Source organism: Ictidomys tridecemlineatus, chromosome 6 (genome assembly GCF_052094955.1).
Source record: "Ictidomys tridecemlineatus isolate mIctTri1 chromosome 6, mIctTri1.hap1, whole genome shotgun sequence".
NCBI lineage: Eukaryota > Metazoa > Chordata > Mammalia > Rodentia > Sciuridae > Ictidomys > Ictidomys tridecemlineatus.
In genome coordinates this window covers 88,029,621-88,048,221 of record NC_135482.1, presented here as the reverse complement: position 1 = coordinate 88,048,221, position 18,601 = coordinate 88,029,621, and positions in this window count along the sequence as shown.

Here is an 18,601-nt window from a genome sequence, read left to right as displayed (position 1 = left end):
CTTCCACATGCATCTCTGACACACATTTCTAGAACTACATGTGCTTTCCCAAAAGAATCATGTGACTGCACATATATGTTCTCTTTTGCCTAAAGCATATTCCTCAATGTCATCTTCCTTCATCTAAATCCTGCCCTTCTCTTAAAGCTACAGAAAGAAGGAGAAGGAAGAGAGAAAGCATAAGAGGGGGAGACAGAAGAAAGGAAAGTAGGCAGGTACTAATTTCCAGATATTTAATTTTTTTTTTTTTGAGACAGAGTCTTGCAAAGTGTCTGAGGCCAGTCTCAAATTTGCAAACCTCCTGAGACGCTGGAATTACAGCATGTATCATCACACATGGCAATATTTCTATTTTTGAATTTGTGGAAAAAGACATTCATAAAGGCTCATGAAGTTGGGAAATTTTAAAAAATACAAGAATATGAATCAGTCTAATCAACACAAACCAGGATTTTCTGATAATACACCCAGAACTAGCTACTTAATTTGTGAGACCCCAGGTAAAGTGAAAATATGGGTGGCCTTGTAAGAATTTCAAGAGAATAACTGCAGTGCATTAAAACAACCTTAGGACTTCTCCAAGTATGTGCACAGTGAAGCTGCAAAGGTTGTATGCCAATGAAGCTGGCCCTGTCTTTTCCTTTGTATAATTCTAAGATGCTCTCCTCTTGAGTGCTAAGAATGTGGTTGGCACCATATTTACCCAAAGCAAACTGTATCTTGTTAGACTAGTCAGCATTTGTCTTGTTGGACCAAGGAGAAAAAGTAGTACCAGGCTCCAAACACAATGTGGGGACAATATTTTGATAGCATCTCATGAAACCTCATAAGAGCTGTGCACATACACTACCCCTCCTATCTGAGATGCCTTTCTTCCAACATCATCTTCACCCACTTGAGTTCTGTGACTCTCTGTCAGCATTTGCTCCTCAGGGAAAGACTTTTTTAAGCCCATAATTCTGTCTGGTCTGAATTATTTCCCTCCTGTGATTATACCTCTGCTGCCTGTAGCATGTCACCCATGTTGATTTTACATCCTCATCTTATATAAGAGCAAATTAAGGCTGAGAGTCACATATCTTGCACATCCATGTTGTCGAGACAGTTTAGGGTTCCAGCTCATTTCATGCTGCTCTAACTTCTTTGAAGTCTCTCATCCACTTAGAGAGTTCAGCCTTAGTCTCGCTGCCCCTTTACCCCTTCACCTTGCCCTCATCCTCCCAGGACACATTGGGGGTCGAGGTGCAGTGCTGGGCTTTCTAGAAGGCAACCTACCAGCACACGTATGTATCTGACCTAGGCTTTGTGATCTGGCAAAGCTGCGTGGCCCAGCGAGTGCTAGAGCCAGTGTGTGTCTTTATCCCTCCAGAGTGGAAAGCAAAAAGATGAGCCAAGAAGACTCTTTTATCTAAGAATAATTCTGTTGTGTTGAACACTATTCAGTGCCAGGGAAATCTTGCAATGAGACAAGAAGGACTCTACAGGATGTGATGATGAAGGAAATGGAGAGGGGAAACTGGCCACTTCCCCTACCAAGAGAATCCAAGCAGAGCGGCCTTGGTTGTAAAGTAAAAGAACATACTCATGAAACATCATGAGAAATCCACCTGTGTAGGGGGTGCACAACCTCTCCTATCCATCCTCTGGCTCAAAGGTGCAGTGCCATGATCCTTGTATTGCATTGTACCTTAGCCACAGCTATGGAGCATGTGAGTAATAAAATGTCCAAAACCCCTCTGCTGAGTCCTTCAAATTCTTTCTTTGGGATGAGTAAACAGTATGCTTGGGGCGTTTGCTGTCCACTTAATAAGCTGTTACTTGAATCTGTAAAGGGAGGCCAAAGTCCCACACTTTCCAGGAAGCTTGAAGACAATATTGGCGTTCCTTACATGATTTAATTTGCTGAGACACTGATGCTCTTAGTGTCAAAAATTAACTGCTCCATTGGCAAAATAAACACTTTTCTATAATATATGGTTTTTTTTTTTTTTTAAAAAGTTTGACTTCGCAATTTAAATTTATAAATACATTTTAAGCTGTAACATATGTGCCTCTACCTTTTTTTCTAATACAGAGAGTGTTAGGGTAGAGATTAATATTCAGAAGGCATGTGGGAAGCAAACTGCTTCTGGAAATGTGCTAACTGCTGAGACATGATCAAGATGAACATTTTTTCATACCTTAATTGGTTTAATTAATTGAAAATGAGGTAATTGATTTTTAGAAGGTGTTTTAAAAGTGTGGTTAGGGATTGAAAAATTGTAAAATGGATTCATAAATCTTTGCTGATCTTCAAGTGGAATAAGGAAGTGTTGGTTTAAGTGAGTTTTCTATTAATCACCCTAGGCCCTATGAGGTTAAATCCATGAGACTGCTGTTTGTAACCAGATGTTAATTTTCCATTAGCAATAGTACAGTTCAGAGTGGTACAGAACTTAATGTGGAATTAATTCTTAAAATTTCAAAAGAATACTATTTGTTTGCAGATACTTTTCCAACATATTAGGAGGAAATTATGTGGAAATGAAGGAGATCCTTCTTGAGCAAATTCCAGGAATCCCACTTAGGATTTTTATTAAATTTATTTTAGAAACAACACATTAAATTTTTTACAAATTTTGTAAAATTATGTTTTGATACATGTATACATTTTGTGATGTTTAGATCAGTGTAAATAAATCTATCTCCCCAAATATTTATCACTTCTTTATGGTGAAAATTTTCTAAATCCTTTCTTCCATCTTTTTGACAGGTACAGTACATCCTTGTTCTTTATAGTCACTCTACTTTGCAGCAGCACACTAGAACTTCTTGCTGCTAACTTAACTTAGTACTTCTTAATTGACCTCTCCCTATCCTACCTCTGCATTAATCTTCCCAGCCTCTGGTAACCACAATTCTACTCTCAACTTCCATGAGGTCGACTTTTTTAGATTCCACATGTGAGTGAGATCATGTAGTACTCGTCTTTCTGTGCCTGGCTTATTCCATTTAACACAATTACTTCTAGTTCCATCCCTGTGATTGCAAATGACAGGATTTCATTCTTTTTATGGCTGAATAATATTCCACTGTATATCACTGATTATTAAATAGACTATTGAATTTTTCAGCACCTGTCCCCATTGTGGCCAGGACAGGAGCATTTACAGCCAAACTGTAAGAACGACTATGTGGGTGAGGCTGACACTGTAATAAACGACTGATTTACCATGTCTATTGAGATCTATTTGGTGAGGACTTTGGGTTTGTTTGCTAACATTGCCATAATGGGTATTGTTTCAGAGAAATGGTAATATTATCTCTTGTTCTGATTTACTCGCTCTGCTTTTCCTTCTATATTATTTTAATAAGGGTAATACTTTGCAAAATTTAAATATGCATTCATTTTTAGCTTTCTAAGTATGAAATATTTATTCTAGTTGGCTTCAAAATTCATCAAACCTGGAGCAGATTAAGATATGTTATTGTAAATAGGGTGATGTAATAATTTGTGACATAGGGCTGGGGATGTGGCTCAAGCGGTAGCCCGCTCGCCTGGCATGCGTGTGGCCTGGTTTCGATCCTCAGCACCACATATCAACAAAGATGTTGTGTCCGCCGAGAACTAAAAAATAAATATTAAAAATTCTCTCTCTCTCTCTCTCTCTCTCTCTCTCTTTCTCTCTCTCTCTCTCTCTCTCTCTCTCTCTCTCTCTCTCCTCTCTCACTCTCTCTTTAAAAAAAATAATTTGTGACATAGAAAATAAGATTTTTCAAATTCCTTAAATTTCCGTTCATTGAATCAAGAATACTGTCCCAGATAAAGAGAAAAGGAAGAAGTTAGCAATTCAGCCAGAAATGTGTCTTCCTTTTTCTTCTTTGGGCAGCTGCTAAAGACATAGAAGAGAGTAAATACATGAGAATAAACAAAGCCTGATTTTGACTTTGGTGCCCATTTGTCTCTTCAGACTCTGAACACACCTTACATGATCTTATGAGGTAAATGTTATTCTCATCTTAAATACTGTGGCACATGAAGAATAGCAATTTGCTCAAGGGCATAAATGACATAGAACAAGGATTTGAATCCAGGACAGTTAGATTAACTACAGTGCCATATTGTTTCTCTGCACTGCCTCATGCACATAGTGGTGTTAAATTTTTTAAGTTAAGTAAATGATGAAAAAATGAAATGAACTTGGTAAATTAAATTAATGGAATAAATAAATTTCTGAATGTATTTTTAGTTGACATGATATCAGTTTACTTGGTTTACCAATATAGCAAATTTTCCTAGGATTTTGAGTAGAAATGGAGATTTAAAATGTAATTGGAATTTCTGTATGTCTTGCTGCAAAGCAAGTTGGAGCTTTACCTTGCTCAGTTGCATGCAAGCTGAAAGTATCTTTTTCTCATATGAATATATATATATATATATATATATATATATATATTGAGAGAGAGAGAGAGAGAATTTTTTAATATTTATTTTTTAGTTTTTCGTGGACACAACATCTTTGTTTGTATGTGGTGCTGAGGATCGAACCCGGGCTGCACGCATGCCAGGCAAGCACACTACCGCTTGAGCCACATCCCAGCCCTCATATGAATATATTAAGCCATTTTATATCTGGTGATCATGAATGATAATATAATTTCTGTTCTTAATTTATTAAGTACCACAAACTGAAGATTTGCAATTTCCTCAGAGTTTCAGAAAATAAATTAATTGCAATAATAAAAATTATCTTTGAAGCTCTTTTAAGCAGGGTACTTTGTTTATATTCCAACCTTTCCCATAGAGATGGCACAAATATTTTGATATTGTTTTAGGAACCAACCTTTTTATAGATAGATGTATTTTGAACCTTTGTGTAATCTAATATCACCATCCAATAGAATATAAACTCTCTCATCTAGATATTATTTTTACTTTTAGGTACTTGGCTCTTTATTTACATGTTTTAAAGGATTATTATTTTGGAATAGTTTATTTGAACTAAATGAGACATTTCTGACATCAACTTTTAAAACTTGATGGTTTGGTTCTCTTGTATTTATTTTTTTGTAGACTTGGTGTCTCTAGCTCAAGGCTTGTTTTTGCTTGTAAATGTATAGTGTTACCAATTAAATGATGTAGCAGTTCAAGCAATGTTAACTGCCCCGGATTAAAATGCTCTCAGGCAAGTAAGCAACCATGGTAAGCCATTGGAATTTGGAAAAATAATCAGTGTCCTATGATAGCTGCATATGATGGATCTAATTTTCTATGTATGAGATCTTGGTTAGAAAATGAAGGTGAGCCATCAATGTAATTTCATGCATAACATAGAAACAAGCAGAGGGAAGGAAAAAAGAAAGAACAGAGAGCATGTGATCCCAATTTTCCAGAGAAGTGAGGGGGTGCATAATTTAAGTCTAAGAGATTGATAAAACTGCACTAATGAGTTAGTTATACAAATTGTGAAACACAAGTCACCAATTTCTTTTTACTGAGAGCAAACAATATTATTTTTTTTTAATAAAACATCCTAGTTGATTAAAATCAGTAAAAGTCCTGGACAATTTAATGTACCTCAATCAAATGGTCTAGTCTTGCTATTCTGCTTAGTGGGTGTAGCTGGGTCTGCACCAAAGTATTTGTCTGTGTTTTGCCCTCATAGGTTTGCCTCTTTCCATACAGGTATTTTTATTATTTGCTATTTTGGTCATGGTTGACTTGGCTTCTTTCTAGGTATCTGTGATTATGTGAAAATAATGTAAAAAAAATTGGGGTTTTTATTTTCAGAAGAACCTCTAAGAGACAGATTGGTGAATAATCGTTGTGACACAACTGAAAATGTTATCGTCAACTAATAATCAGGATGATGAGAATTAAACAGAATCCAGCCCAGAATGTTGATTTTGTGAAGTTAAAAATTATGATGCGTGAAGACTAGGATTTTCTGAAATGGACAGAAATCTTCAAATAACAATGTTATACTATGAAAGTTTTCTCTCGGGCATCAAGTACCTCAGTGTCACCTGTCCAGAGCTAACATGATGGCTCTGTGATCATCAGAGATCCAAATATTTTCTGTCTTGCTTCTGGGCCACAGTCACTGTGTGACTTCCACATTGTGGACTGATAATGGCTGATTAAACCCCAGCATCTTATCAGTGTTCTAACCAGCAGAAAAGATAAAGGATCCAATGAAGGCAAGGTTTAATTATTAAGAGGGGAAATGTTTACAGGGGAAATTTGCAATCTGTCACAAAAACACAAACCTAAATTATCCTGAAGTACCAAATTTGAAGATACAATACTAAGTTTTAAAGTGTTGATATTCATATTTGCAGTGGTAAAACTACGGAACATTCTATTCCTGCCAATTGTTTTACCAGTCAATTTAGATACAAGTAGAAACATTTATCATATAAGGTGTTAGATTCTAATTGGAAAGAAAGCTTTGGGAAAACATTAGAACATAAGAAAGATGTGAAATGTACTTTATTGTGGTTTTGAAATGTAGTTTGTAGGAAAACTGCACTCAAAGAATTTAAACTTTTCTCAAAGGCTGAAGATAAGAGTGTGCAACCAAGTTTTGTAGTTAGGATATATTTCTTTAAAAGACACATGGCTTAATATGAAGAGGGCATGACAGCTTCTTGAGGGTGGAAATTTTTGCCTGTTTTGTTCACTTACATTCTTGACATCAAGAATTGTCCCTCAGAAAAGGGCAATATCAATGTTTGTTGAGTTAATTGGTCAGTTGACCCATTTATTGGTTAAGTTGCAATGAAAGACAAAGAAGGACCATATGACTAACAAGTAGATTCTTACAAAAGAGGATCTACTGAATATTATCTGAAATAATATAAAAATCTTACCAAATAGCAAATGAGATCAATTTTTTGTTTGTTTGTTATTGTTGTTGTTTTTTTTTACTTATTCCACATTATATTATGAGGAAACCATATAGGGAAAGAACAGCTTAAGGATATATGAAATACACAGAAAATGTCAAATTGCCCCCTAAAAGAAGCTCCTAAATTTCAGCCAAGTAAGCAAAAGGACTGGGACTAGGTTAACCCTTGTAACAAGCCACAATAAAATGTGTGGCTTGGCCTGCAAGAGTCATGAGGTTGCAGGAATTTGAGTGAAGTACTTTCTGAACTTATAAAAAGAAAAGTGCAGAGTTTAGTGATAAGTATGCATGTCTTTTGCACTTGTAAGTGATAATGTTTGGTGAATGAGTAAAAATGTTGTGACAAACACTGAGTACTATGTATCTTCATAAGTTATCACTTAGGAATATGCAAAGAGATAACACTTTCTCACAACAGGTAAACAGAGCAAAGGCATTAGAAGCAATCTATGAATGTGGCAAGACAAAGGTTAACATGTACTTTACCTCGTGTTATTGGTGTAATTGAGATACATCTAGAGATTATCAAGTTTTCAAATATTCAAGTGACTGGTGAATTAAGCATTTGGTTGATAGAGATTTCACATTTGAAATTACAATTTCTTTGAAAGGCTACTTGTAAAAATTCTGAGCTGTTATTAGAAAGCTTTCTCATAAAAAAGTAAATATAGTACAGACCCTTTTTCTTTGCCTTAAACAGAGAATCATTATTTCCACTTTTGTCAAAGAAAGATGATAAATATTTCAAATATATTTGGGAATGAGAGAAAATACATGTCATAAACTAATGCCTAAAACTTTCTAAGTACACATGCCTTCTCTTCAAAATAGGCAAAATGTATGCAAAATGAACTTTCCTTATTTTATGAAATGAACTCATATAAAGCATCACTAAGGAGAATGTGTTTTGAGAGGAAGGTTTTATCTGTTTGGTTCACTCTACTCCCTACCCTTGGAACAAGTCCTAGAACATAGGAGATGCTCAATAAATATTTGGTGTATGAGCAAGTGAGTGAATAAATTAACAGATGAACAAACAGCTAATCATATGCATATGTAATCCCAGAACTCCAATTTTTACTAAAATTCTGCAAATCCTGACTTCATCTATGAGTGTGTCAACATAATCAATTTTGGCATTTGATATGTTTAATGTGGTATTCATAATAAAATCTGGCTCTTAATGTTTTGAGTTGGCCAGTTATTACAGCAAGAGCAAAAGGCTCATTTTCATTCCACTTTATCCTTAATAGTACTTAAGAAACATCATGGAGAAAAATAAAATTTTTCTGATGGATAATGGTAAATAATTGGTAACAAAATTGATGGACTCAGAAGAACTCAGTGGCACTGGGAAGAGATTTTTCACATCCACAGAGAGAAAGTAATGCTTTATTAATCATCTCTCCATGAGCTTATTGCTATAATTTCTTATACTTCCCAAATTCACATTCTGAATTTTAGTCTCTCACTTCTAACATATACTATTTTGGTTATAAGTTAATGCCATATCAACACTGTTGTTGGGAATGATATTGGGAAATTAAAATTATTTGATTGAAAGCTTCCAGTACTATTAAAATGATTACTCAAATTTCTTTGACATTTCTCTTTAAGCTTTTGTTCTATTTAAAATCCTTCCCTAAAGTGATCACTGTTATCAATTCAAAGCAATCACAAATGTCTCATAGCCAACACTGAGTTCTAAACATTAGATTCAGTCCATTAGGCAGCTTGGAAATAGGAATATAATTATATTATATTCCTAAAGTATATTATGTATATTATGGAGCATTAGTTACAGAATAGGACTGAATGGCCAGTTTCTAGAAAGTAGCATACCAATTGACCTCCCAAGATGCCCTCTGGAGTACAACTTTGCTGAAATTGTTCTAAGGTTACCAATGGACCATGTGCCCATTTTCCTCAGCTCTGCTGGTCTATAAGGTCTGTATGTCACCTCTGCTCTTCTCTTTTGTGTTTTTCTTTTGTGCCCTTCTCTCTGGCCATTTTTACCTTCACTTTGGGATCTTCTGTGTTTGGGGTGTTGGTTTCCTCCCATGACCCCCTCCTGCTCCTCGTGTAGTATAGGTCGCAACCCAGAAAGGATAAGATGTATGTCTTGTCCCCATCCACTTCTCGAGTCACTCCCCTGTGTATAGTTCTTTATTTAATACCTCCTCGGGATGAAGTTGCCATTCCTTAACATTTCCCATGAGGCTTTCATGAGAGGGTCAAGGATCGCCTCTTCAAGACCACTTCTCATTACTTAAATCTCTAGCAATGGAGAAACAATTTCAGCTCTTCAAACATACTCTGTTTTCTTCCTTTCACATGCTTCTCTCTGTGCTGAAAGCTCATTGCTAAAATTGCATGCTTTTAGACTTCTTCCTGATGGACAATGATATTTGCCCTCAGGACTCAAGGTCTTATCCCTCAGGAAGCTATCAGTGCTGCGGCTTCTAGGTAGGTAGATCAGCTCCTGCTCCTTCTCCCTTGTATCTACTATCAGATAGCTCATCCCTATATTTTAATTATCCATTTACTTTTTTCCCCTGATGACTTTAAGTGGTTTGAGGACAAGACTGAAGCTTGCTCACTACGTATATATTGAAAGATACTGAGTACAAATTAAGTAGCCAATATTTTTTCATATATAAATGAAAAGAAAGGTATTTTGTCTTATTCAGCATTGTATTCTAAGGGCTCAAAATCATATTTAATGATTTAATTAATATTTTCTTTTTTATTTCTTAGCTTCCTATGCATTATTTTCTAAATTCTGGAATTTAAATTGATGAAATAAAAGATAACTAATTGAAACAGTTTTAAAATACAATTTAAAAATACAAAATTTCTTTGACCATCTCCCATAAATTTTGATCATAGATATACATGTTTCAGTCCTCTATTTTAAGGCCTTGTCAGCTAATTGGGGTTCTTTCTTTAAATTTTCTTCTGTAGCTATCTAGTTTTACTTTTTTTTCAGGATAGAATGTACATAGCATATTTTCCACACTTTGGAATTTATCTAGGGCAAAGTGCATTAGTTAACTCTGTGTAAAGGCTTAAAAATTTGATACAAGTGAAAATCCCAATTCTGTTTGCTACCTTATTATATATTTTCTATATAATTGATTAATAGCTGAGAAATGTGTATTAAATTAAATAATTTCATCCATGTCAAATTATAACTAAGTGACAAGAACTTTACTTAATATATATTTATTTAAATATTTATATTTTTTTAGGTGTAGATGGACACAACACAATGCCTTTATTTTTATGTGGTGCTGAGGATCGAACCCAGGTCTTGCCTGGGCTAGGTGAACGTTCTACCACTGAGCCACAATTCCAGCCTCAACTTAATATATTTTTAAAAATTATACTAATATATGTGTGTATATATATATATGTATATATGTGGATGTAATACATACATATATATATATACACACACACACACACACATATATATATATATATATATACACACACATATATATTCGTTGTCAATGGATCTTTATTTAATTTATTTATTTATGTGTGGTGCTGAGAATCAAACCCAGTGCCTCACATATTTTAGGCAAATGCTCTACCACTGGGCCACAACTCCAGCCCTACTTTATGTATTTTGATACACTTTATGAATTTTTCCTCAAATCATTTTCTTGATACTCTTTTATTCATGTTTAAAAAAAACTACTTTTAATTGTACTTTGATCAAGTAATATGGCTATTATTGTAATTTTCTTGACTTTACCTAGCACATCATGGCCAATCATTTTGTTTTAACCTTCCTATGCTTAGTCTTTCCTTTAAGTAAATTATTGGACTGGAGTTTAGTTAAATATGTCCTCCAATCCCCTCAACCTGAGTGAGGGGATTCAAGGAAGTCCCTACTACCAGGTTGCCTTGTCTGCCTGGGGCCATGGTGTACAGAGGTTGCTGTGAGAAAAGGTTTGCCTCTTTTTACCCCTTACCATAGCTAAGGTTTTGTTGATTATATCTTTTCAAAAACCAATTTTTTTTTATTTCGTTGACCTATTTCATCTTTTTCTAATCTGTATTTCTTTATCTGTCTTCTAGCCTTTATTATTTCTTCCTTCTATTAAATTTTGGCTTCTTATAGAAAATAAAAATAAAAACAAATATGAAAACAAATACATACTTTTATGAAAAGTGGTAGATAGTATGCACTTGGTATTGCTCTAGTACAAAAATTGAATTATATTATATATATATATATTTTTTTTTGTTCCAAAATTATTATCAATAGTAAACTAAATGTCATCAGATTTAAACTATTCAATATACTTCATCTTTTTAAAATCCACTTTCACTTTTAATAAGAATGACTGAATGTTTAGCATATTGTCAAATAATCACATTTTGTATTTGCGTTAAATTCTATAAAAATACTGGGTTTCTTTCATTTTCCTTTTGGTAATTCCTTGAGGTCTAAGATCATATCACTGGAGATCTTTTTTAACATAGACTTTTATCCATATTTTATCCACAACATCCATCTTAGAACCAACTGCTTTTGCTGTGTCTCATAAGTTTTGGTATCTTGTGTTTTTATTTCTATTTGTATTGAGATATCTTATTTCCCTTTTGATTTTTCTTGGACCCAATTGTTCTTTAAGAATGTGTTAATTTCCAGGTATTTGTAAATTCTACCACTTTTCTTTTGTTATTGATTTCTAATGTCATTCTGTGTGGTCAGGAAAAATACTTGGAATGATTTCAAGCTTCTTAAGTTTGTTAAGATGTGTGTGTGTGTGTGTGTGTGTGTGTGTGTGTGTGTGTGTGTGAGAGAGAGAGAGAGAGAGAGAGAGAGAGAGAGAGAGAGAGAGAGAGAGAGAGACTTATTATATGTAGCATGTGATCTATTCTGGAAAATTTTCCATGTGTGCTTGAGAAGAATGTGTATTCTGTTATTGGGTGGAATGTCCTGCATATGTTATATAGGTTTATTTGGCTTATAGTGTTCAAATTTCCTTATTTTCTGTCTGAATGAAATAACTATTGTGCAAAATGGAGTATTTAAGCCTCCTACTGTTTTTGTGTTGCTCTCTCTCCCTTTGGATCTGTTGACAGTTGCCTTACATATTTAGCTGCTCTGATCTTCATTATATACACTTATTCATAATTATTATGTCTTCCAATTTAATTGCTCTTTTTAACATTATATAATGACCTCATCTTTTGTGACAGTTTTTGACTTAAATTCTGTTTTGTCTTAGGTAAGTATATTCACCTCTTCTCTATTTTGATTGCTGTTATGATAGATATTTTATTTCCATCCCTCATTTTCAGCCTATGTATATCCTTAAATCTAATATGAGTCAGTGAATCTCTCTTGGACAGCATGCAGTTAGATTTGTCTTATTTTATTTTAAAACCCATTTAACCATACTATACCATTTGATTAGCAAGTTTAGTCTTTTCACATTTAATTATTGATAGTTAAGAACTTACTACTGTCATTTTTTTAATTGCTTTTTTTTTTTTGTACTTCATTTGCTCTTCTTTTCCTTTCTGTCTTCCTTTGTGATTTGGTGATTTTTTTTGTATTTATATGCTTTGATCCTTTTTAAAAATTTTTTTTTGTCATTTATAATAAGTTTTTATTCTTTGTGGTTACCATGAGGCTTACATAAAACTCTTATAATTTTACTAGTCTATTTTCAAACTGGTAATAACCTCAATCAAACCTAAAAACTGCAAATTTTTACATCCTGCAAAACACTTTATAATTATATATTGATGTCAAGATTTACTTCTTTTGATGGCACAACATCTGTAATCCCAGCAGCTAGGGAGAATGACACAGAAAGATCATAAGTTTGAGGCCAGCCTCAGCAACTAAGGGAGACCTTGTCTCAAAATAAAAACTTAAAAGGGCTGGGATGGAGCTCAGTCGTAAAACACCCTTGGGTTCAACCTCCAGAACCAAAAACAAACACACAAGAAAATAATTATCATTTTGTTAATATATTGTTTTCCTGCCAGTTAGTTTTCTATCTATGTTGTCTTATACTCACTGACCTTCTTTTTTTAATGTTCAATATTTTATTTTATAATATAAAATATAAAATCTTAATTTACAATATCAATAATTAAAATATCTACACTTCATGTGTTTTGTTGCTTTGTTAGACATTTTTCAGATATCTCCCCTTTTCCAAGAAAAATTAGTCTCATGGATTGAGGAGTGTACTTATATTGAAAGCTTGTAAAGTAGAGGTATCCTACATCTATTCAAAGGGATATAGAGCACAAAATTTCCCAGAAATCACCTTTAAAAGTTAATGAATTTTGCTGAGTGTTCCAAAAATGATTATTTTGAATTCTCTGTCAGGCATTTATCTCATAAATCACCAGTTTCTTTTCAGTTATTCTGGTTTTATTTTGTTCTTTGGGTGTTGTGATGACTCCCTGATTTTTTTTTTTTTTTTTTTTTGGCAATTCTTATAATCTCGTGTTGGTATCTCTGCACATGAAAAAGACAAGACTACTTTTCAGTCTTTGCAGACTGGCTTTGGCAGGGAAAATTTACCATTCAGCCCAGCAGGAGATTCTGGAGGAATCAGCTGGCAGGCCTGTTGCTGAGTTCTGTGAGTAGTTGGTCAGCTGCTGAAGGCTGCAGGCACCCAGGTCTGCTACCAGATCCACAGGCTTGAGATCTGTGTGCTTGTGGTTTGAGTCCTTATCCCTTTTCTTTGTTCTTATCTACCTCAAAGTGAATTAGCCATGCTGATTGCCTCTGGTAAGACAGGACAGAATTGGGTCTCTCAAATAATGTCCTAAAAGACAGGGAAGTTAGGCACTTCATACGCTTTCCTCCAAGGGAGATGTTGAAAGTTGAATGGACTTTTCTTGGGTTCTGTGCTGGCATCTGGGAGGGGTATGTAATATTAGTAAAGTAAAATTGTTCTGACCCTTTGCCATGTGTCTTTTCTTGTTTCTGGGTTTCATTAGGGCGCTACAATCTTACACTTTTTTTTTTTGGAGCTCTTGTAAAAGTGTTTTCATTGATGTATAGCTGTTAATTGGTGTATTTGTAGGGAAATAAAGTTTGGATCTGTTATTCTGCCATTTTGTTGATGTCATTCCAATGATGTCTTAATTAAGACATACTTTCCCAATTTTTTTTCAGATTCTTTATTTTTAAACTTTCCTTATATCTTTTCATGCCAAAACCTACATATTAGAAAATTCAGGGTTTTTTTTTTAAATTTTGTTAATCGTATTTTTAAAAATGCATTTATAGATTTATCAATGAATCATGTGTTAGTGTCCTACAGTTGCTATAACAGATTATCACTCACTAGGTGGCTTAAAACAACATGAATTTATTCTTTCACTATTCAGGAGCCCAGAAGTCTAAAATCAGTTTCACTGGGCCTAAATCAAGGTATCTGCAGGATTTACTCACCTAGTACTCACTCAAATTTAGGGGAGGGGTAGATCTTTTCCTTGCCTCTTTCAGCTTCTGTATAGCTACCTGAATTCTCTTGCATTTGGCCATATCATTAGCATTTTCAAATCTCTCTCTTTCTAACTCCCCCCCTCCCTCCTTCCCTTGCTCCCTCTCTTCTGTGTTTATATTATGCTTCCCTCTATGTGTTTTTACCTAAAAATTCCCTTTAACTCTCTCATAAGGATACATGAGATTCCACTTAGGGCCCATTGTGTCGGACACAGGCCTGAGCTTTTTTAGCATATATGGCCATTAATAAAATTGCTGATCATGAGAAATATGAATGTTCATATTTTAGAGATATTATCAATCTGTTTTCCAGAATTGTTTTTCTAATATATTATTAAAATACCAATGTATAAGAGATGTTGGAAATCCATGTCTTGCCCAACACTTGTTTTCTCAAACTTTTAAAATTTTGTCAGTTTAATGGCTTAAAATGATATTGAGTATAGTCCTAAGTTTTCTTTCATTGATTATTAATATAACATTGACTATGATATATTTATTGCCAACATAATTCAGTTTAATGTTAGGTCTTTTATCCACTTTTTAATATAGTTTTTACTTTTACTTTTCATGATTTTAAGAGTTTTTAAGATAAATCTGTTGAGGGAGGGCAGGTACCAGAGATTGAACTCAGGGCACTTGACCACTGAGCCACATCCCTGGCCCTATTTTATATTTTTATTTAGAGACAGGGTCTCACTGAGTTGTTTAGTGCTTCACTTTTGCTGAGGCTGGCTTTGAACATGCAATCCTCCTGCCTCAGCCTTCTGAGCTACAAGATAAATCTATATGCTAATATCTGTTGTTGCAAAAATCTTATCCTGAATTATGACCCTTCTTTTTACTTTCCCTGACATTTTTTGGATGGACAATATCCTTAATTTTAGTAAAATAAAAAATAGCTTTCTTTCTTTTCTTGTGTGTGTGTGTGTGTGTGTGTGTGTGTGTGTGTGTATTAAGAAATCTTTCTCTACTGCAAGGAGTTAAAATATTTATCCATTACATTTTTGCATTTCCAATCTTTATTCCACTTAGAGTTGACTTTTTATTATGCTATGAGATAGGAGTCCAATTTAATCTTTTTTGAAGTCAATAACTTCATTTTTAGCTCCATTTATCAAATAATCCCTTCTATTCCCTCCCTTTACATAACAAATATCCTTCTTAAGTAATTCTGTTCCTGGGATTCTGTATTTACTTCGTTGTCTATCACTGTGCCAATCATCTTCTTAATTATTATAGTTTCATCATAAACCCTGATTGTGAAAATTCTTTTAGGTTTTTTTAAATTAAAAAAAACACCTTATAATACAATCTATCGATGAAGCATATTTTACATGTGATATTACCCATTTTCAACATTTTCCTTTCAAAATATATTTTAAGAGGAGTAAAATTAATTCTGAAATACGATATTTATTAAACAGTCCAATACGCAAGAAATAAAAAGAAATAAAAATGTCTCCTACAAGATTTAGCTTCTAGAGTCATTGTATTTTAAAGACACACAAATTGTGAAATACAAGTCTGAATTCACTAATGAAATTGCTCCTATTTCTCCAACTATAAAATGGGCCTGTTGCCATTTATATCTCCAGGTGAATTTTTGATAATAAAATTGACATATTTATTATCTTCTAATTAAGTGGTATTATTTATCATTTGCATATGCTTGAGATTTTAATCTAGTCTAGACAATCAGGCCTTAACACATTGAAACATTTATTTTTCCTTAGGGGTATATTCACAGTAATTTCTGAGAAGTTGGTTTGCCTGGAAAGGATTCCCATGGTGAGAGGAAAATGACTATAATATGAGGATTGCTGGTGTCACTTAAGGGTAGGCAAGTATGCTTGAGAGTGGACAATAAATAGAATGTGGCTTCAAGTCCTTTGTGTAAACATGTCCTCTAGCTTATCCTATATACTAGAGCAGTTGTAAAAATACACAGATATTTTGGGGCTTAATCAGTACTGAGTCTGACCTAAGAGTAATTACCTGTATCTTTGAATATCATTGAGTCTACTTTTTTGAGGACAGTTCTTGAGGTTTGAATGGTAAGTAGAATTCTGTTATGAAATGTCATGCCCTTAATCCCTTCCCTAGATTTTTTCCCAGTTTGTTCTTCAGTATAAAGTTGAGATACATTTCAACAAATAGCAACTGAATCTCCAGATTAACATATGAGCTATACCATAAAGGTCATTATATAGGAAGAGCTAAGTGGCAACTTGGAACTCCTATCCTGACAAAGACTAGAACCATTGCAGTTCCCATCGACAAAATGAATTCCACTCTCTTTCCCAACTTTACTCAATCCAAGTTCTGAGTCCCAGATGGAAACATCTTTGGAGAAACCCAGGTCCTGTGTCTACCATTAATGTTGCGAGTTAGAAGCAGAGGAGCAGGTTTTGCTCTTTTTGGTTTCTATTGTGAGGGATAGTTCAACACAATATATGAGGAAGAGTTCTCTAGACATACAAAGGTAAGTCATACTCTAGCCAGCCAAAGAAATGAAAGTGTAATTTTCCTAAAATCACCAAACTAAGACAAAGAGTTGAGTTCGCTAAATCCAAATCTTCCTACATTATAATACTGATACCCTTATTAACTGAAAGACCCATAGTAAATACTGTATATGATTAAGTAAATAACTATAATACCTTGGGTTTATATTATTTCTCAAAAAAATTTTTCAACTACTTTAAAACTTGTTTAGGCTTTGAAAACTGAGTAGTTGAAAGCAGATTTCTTACATTATTTTACGGGTGACCAAACTAAGATAAAAATAAATTAAATAACTTCCCTATGGTCAAATAGTAGTGGATTTAGCATTACTTATAATTCTAATTTCAACTCACCACCTATTTCTTGAAAAGAAAAGGAGATGACTCTAATATAAGCACACTGAAGGTGAATGAAATGTTTTCCTCTCAGTAACTCTGTGTGATGTAGGGGTTAGTAACAGGAAAACCGATATTTGGGAAATACGGAAAATAAAGGATTTGGTCAGAATGGGTTATGAGACAATTAGAGCTGAATTCAATTATAATTCCTTTAAATAATACAAAGTTTAGTTTCACACAGTTTTCTCTCATGAAAAAAAGATACTCTACAAACTTCTTGGCATATTTCCACTGTAATAATCCAGCACCATCTGTGATAACAAAACTAGCATCATAGGCCTTCACTAAATGGATTATGTGTTTCTTAGCAGACACCTGTTCAGAGCATTTAGGTATTAAGTGATCAGCGATCTAAAATGCATCCATATCCATTGATTGATCCTAGATATTGCATTTAAATGTCAGGAAAGAGTGGCCATTTTAGGAAAAAAAAATATGTATTGAATTTTAAGCTCTTTAACTTTGAAATTATCAAAGGCAAAGTTTTAATTCATTTGCATGTATCAACATAATGTATGGAGATCTTTCACCAAACATCTGCGCTGTGAAGAGATGTGTACTATTAGAACAGTGCAATTGGGTTGTCCTGTCATTGGCCAGTAAATCATGAGTCGAGGTGGGTCCCCTGGATGTGCCACATTGCACAGCTCTAGGTCTCTCTGCAATACGAGGTCTGCCTGGCCTGCCTGGTTGATTGTGGTGGCCCCGATCCATCACTAGAACTTAGGTGTTATAATGCCTGCTCTGGGGTTTTCTTTTCCTTGTCTTGTGGTATTCATGGCTTGGAGAGGAATGTAGCATGAAGATAAGCATAGACTGAATGTTATTATAATTTGGCTTGTGGAAATACACAGAGCTTTGAAAAACAAATGTAGTGATTCTAAAAGAAACAGCAAAATTTAAGTAGGAGGAGATGGTAATTGCAAGAAAAAAGTAGCCCAAGCTGTAGTTATACCTTAGAGTTTAAAGAAATCAGGTGACCAGGATACTGATATACTGGAGAACGAATGTTTTCCAATCTTAGATTTTAGTGGCTACGTGGACTGGCAGGCTTTCCAGATTTTCTGGGACGTAGGAAGTATTCAACATCTCTGAAAGAGCAGTATGTTCTAGGATAAAACCCGGGCTGGACTACAAAACAATGTAACTCATGTCGCAGGATCACTCAGGAGAAATAACGTCAATATTCCAGGAACTTGGCTGTGGAGAAATACATGGGGAGAAATCAAAACAGAAGCAGGCAGTTGTAGTCATTTTCCTGTTCTTTAGGACAAAGTGCAAGGAAAGGGTAAACTAGACATCCCAGA